The sequence below is a fragment of the Carlito syrichta genome, unplaced genomic scaffold (assembly GCF_000164805.1).
Source record: "Carlito syrichta isolate Samal-C Ts95f unplaced genomic scaffold, Tarsius_syrichta-2.0.1 Scaffold3020, whole genome shotgun sequence".
NCBI lineage: Eukaryota > Metazoa > Chordata > Mammalia > Primates > Tarsiidae > Carlito > Carlito syrichta.
The window spans coordinates 1-4,706 of NW_006947116.1; the positions used below are offsets into that span (position 1 = coordinate 1).

General features: G+C 40.4%; 1 pseudogene; it reads right to left on the bottom strand.

The window, feature by feature from the left end:
* Positions 1-959: 959 nt before the first annotated feature.
* On the bottom strand, positions 960-1,625 carry LOC103260771 (annotated as a pseudogene).
* Between the last annotated feature and the right edge of the window lie 3,081 nt (positions 1,626-4,706).

The following is a 4,706-nucleotide window of genomic DNA, read 5'->3' on the forward strand; positions in this document are numbered from 1 at the left end:
ACTGGAACAGAAAAAGGAAATCTGAAATAAAGTATGAACTCTAGTTAATAATAATACATCAAACTTGGTGCATGTATTGTGACAAATGTGCCATACTAATGTCACATGTTAATAATAGGGGAAAGCGGGTGTGGGATGCATGGGACTCTGTTCTATTAATATCTTCTCAACTTTTCTGTAAATCTAAAACTATTCTAAAATTAAAAGTTTATATTAAAAAAAGCAAAAACTCTATACTAAAATTTCCCAGAGTTAGAGAACAGAAAGTCTTTAAAGTCTGGAACTCATCCCTCCTCTGAACTTCTTCAGAACTTACTGTTTAACTAAATTGTCACTTAGTAAAATTAGACTTAAGTTGTACTCATACAACCTCCAGCACCATGCCCCTAAAGTGATCGTCATTGTCATTCATTAGGGACCATATACAGGAAATCTCCAAAAAAGATTAGGGGTAGTATCAATATGTGTTAATTTTTTAAATTGTCATCTATTTCAAAATTTATTTTATTTTATTTTATTTGCACTTAAAAAGCAGTCGGTCCATTTATTGGCATTAGGAAAGCATTCCTTTAAAGGAGAGGAAAGCTGAATACTCAAGTCTCGCTCATTTTATGAAAACTTGAGCCTAAACTCTCCATCATCGTACACAGCTTAATCGCGACCAGGAGCAAGAATTCGAGTTAAATAAATGGAACCTGCCTGCTAAAAAAGACGATAAAGGGAAACGGATGGTGGAGGATGAGGCACATTCTTGCTCTGATACTAGAAAGTTTCCGACACAAGAAGCTAACTATTCCCTAGTGCAGCACAAAACTGCCTCCTACTGTCTCCCAACTGTCTCCCAAGAAAGGGCCCAAGTTCTAAGAAAACTTCCTGGAAGACAGGAATGCAACTCACCCCCCACCCCTCACCTCTCACCCCCTACTCTATGCATGGCCTGTAGTTGAGAAAACAAGTTATTAAGGACCGGCTGACACCCTTGTGGAGAGCATCTTCCTAGAATTTCCAGCATCAGGCCTCAGTTTCCCCATCCGGAAAAGGCAGCCGTGGAGAGAAGGAAACCAGGCACCCAGATCTAAATCATCACTCTCCTCATTGTACTCCAACAAGTGCCGCCTGATCTTGGACAAATCGACACCTTGTCCAAGGCAACAAAGTCCTCCATGCTGTGCGTAACAAAGAAGGCGGGGTCGGTAACCAAGCCGGGGCACACGCACACTTGGCCTTGCTCCACAAAGGCCACAGAAGCCTAGAGATGCTGCAACATGCGCAGCTTGAGCAGCACGGTGGGCAGGTGGCAGGGACAGAAGGACGAGGCCTTGATGAAGTTGCAGAGCTCAAGCGAGCCGCGTGTGGGCACCAGGCCTAGAGTATACAGCGTGTCCAGCAGCACGGCCAAGGCGCTCACACGGAACGGGTCGCGCTCCGGCAGGTCATTCAAGCGCCGCGACAGCTCGCGCAGAGCACCGCTCAGCTGGTTGTATCGCTTTTAGTACTCCTGCCGCCGCAGCCAGTAACGCTGCAGCACGCGCAGCTCGTGCAGGTTGTGGTCGGTGACGTCCCAGTTCAGGAAGTCCCACCTGCTTTTGCAGCTTCTGCTTGTGGAACTTAAACCTCTGCACCATGATGACGGCAGCTGGAGCAGCAGCCAAAATTAATTTTAATAGAAATATAATATGTTTCAAGTGGATCTGAGGCACAATGAGAACAAGAACGCACTTAGAGCCAAATAGCAATAAAAGTATAAATTCAAAGGGACTTAGAATGGGCTATTCCTCCCCCTGGGAGCTTGTAGTTCCGCATACTTCCGACCCTAAGCCAGGCTTGGAGAAGACAGTCATTTGTACATCTATGGGAAAGAATTCTCAGCACAAAAGTGTCAGCCACCTTTGGCAGCCTTGGAAGTGCATGTCTCATGTTCTAAGATAATTGGCAGGATTGACCTTTTCTACGGTAAGACAAATGCCCAATAAGAATTCTCAGCCTACCTCTGAATGCTGAGCAAGACAGCTTCAGTTTCCCAGCAACCTTGTTTCCCCCTGAGCGCAAAGTATCACTATCTACAAACACTCAATTTTGACTATTGGCCATTGCCTTGCTAAACTATGGGGTGTCCTTGTGCTCTTTGAACTATGGCCAGGCAATGTTTTCTTAAGCTTTAGCCCCCTCCCCTTCCTTGGGGAGGTGAATCTCCTGTTTTTCTCTCTCTCTTTCTAATTTAGTTTTTAAATAAGCGATGTTTTCTAATCTAACTTCTGTGCAATTCTTTGCATATTTCACGTGGCATCAGATTGCACACCATACACTCACACCCCAGCATGGCCTGACCTAACATTCTGGAGGCCCCAAACAAATTTAAGGATCAGTTTGTCCATTTCTGCAAAAATACAGCTGGGATTTTGGTAGGATTGTATTCAATCCGTAGATCAACTTGACCGGTATTCCATCTTAACAACATTGTCTTTCATTTCATGTCCTTTTACTTACTTAGATCCTTAATTTTTTTCAACAATGTATTGTAGTTTTCAGAGTATAAATTTTGCACTCCTTTTGCTAAAATTATTCCTAATTCAATGCTATTGTATGTGAAATTTTTCTTAATTTTATTTTTGAATTGTTTATTTTCAGTGCATAGAAATAAAATTGATTTTTGTATATTGATTTTGTATACAGAAACATTTCTGAAGTCATTTATTAGTATTAAGCATTTAATAGGTTTGTTGGAGTTTTAATTAGAATAAAATTAAAAAAATGAATATCTGCTGTCAATAAGTATCATTTATTGTTGCCTATGTCCAATCACCTAGCTGGACTAGACTTTCATATTTTTGAGGGAAGACATTTTGTCATGCATATCTTTGTAGGTGTTCAAATAATAAAATCAGTTTTCAAATCTCCTAAAAAACCACAGAGAGGTATTTCACAAATATATAGTAGCTAACATTCTACCATAGATTATTTGCAGAATAAGCTATCATATGTGTAAATATGTATGAACAAATGAGTTATGCTAAACACTATAATTGGTACCCATTTATAGCATCTTTATACCTACTTATCTGTATTTCAGAGGCTGGAAGGTTAAAAAGTACAGGTTCTAGCCTCCCTTATCCCTAGGATGGGTGTACTTTTAGATGGGTGTACTTTTAGAAATTTGGAAGATGAAAGAGGTTTTGAGTTCTTCTAGGTATATTCCCAGTAGGGGGATTGGGGGGAATGGGGGGCACACCTCATCAACAAGGGTGCCTGCACAGTGAATATTTGTATACCTGACCCTCAAATGTACCCCATAATTTTAAAATAGAAAAAAATTTTAAAGTTAAAAAAAGAAAGAAAGAGAAGGAATACTTTTCTGCAGTTGCTTATGCAGCAAATGGGCTTCAGCAGATATGAGTGTTGGCAGCAGTAGGGCACTGTGCTCAATGTTCCCTCATCAACTCTGTGGAGTAGGGAGGATGTAATGCTGGCAGTGATGATAAGAGAAGTGACAGGAGTTCCTGGCATATGGATTGAAGTCGTGGTGCCATTTGACCTTAAACATACTTTTTGACTTCCATTATTCCAGACCTTCCGATTTTGAGTACCTTATTTCCTACATGAAATGCCTTATTGCCTAAAATACCTAAAGAGGATTGTGTTTCCTATATTAAACATGAAAAGATATTTTAAAAAACCAATTAAGGAATTCATGCATGGTTTTAGTAAGTTTCTCTTAGTATCTGGACACCACCCTAACACAGGGCACACTGCTACCTACCTACCCACAAGGTTTTTGAAGATGGGGAGGGAGCTTTTATGTGAATATGGATGAGTATGGAGAAAAAACCTGCTAAAGTCAAATTCTTTATTCTATTTCTTAATTGATCTAGCTCCTCAGTTATATGAAAACTGATTTCTGGAAGATTTTGGAGATTCTTTCGACACGTGCTCATCTCATGATGGGTGATTTGTGAGTGCACGTGCCCACACCGCACTGAGTGTTCAGCAATTTTAGACCCCAAATGGCATGAACCCCATGCCCCACCCTCCCTACTCTCCCAATCTTGTCCCAAGTGATTTGTTTTTGTTTCCCCAGATGAATAAAAGGAAAGGGTAAATACACATTGAGTGTCTGATATGTACTATGCTAGGTAATTTCTATGAATTATCTCATTAAATCTCTACTAATAACTCTGGCAAGTTGATATTGTTATCTTAAACTTATAAGTAGGGAGTCTCAGAGGTTCTAAACTTGCCCAAGGTTATGCATGGTAAGTGGTAAATCAGGGATTCAAATCCAGTCTGCCTGACATCAAAATCCATCATGCTTTTTTCACTAGGCCTCACTACTTTCTGCCCCTGCAATTTCAAACAAATGAGATAGAGGGTTTGGGGATCACTGATAGACAAATAGCAAATGGTCTCTTTGGGATTAAAATAAGTATACCAAGGAAGAGTGGATCTCACAGAAGCAAAATAAATAATCTCTGTGTGGCCAAAGTTTCTAATTGCCTGTCCAGTAGTCATTTTCCCCTTTCTTTTTACTATAAGATCATAGGTTGTGGCCAAGAGCAATGTGTCCCTCTGCAAATGATGAGCCATGATAACTTTAAGTCAAAATATAATTCCCCTTTGTCAATAATAACCCCAGGGCTAGGCATGTAATCCAATATTGGGCAATGATAAGTAAAAATAAGTCTGCTTTGCGGTGGAGGTGCTTATAGGAA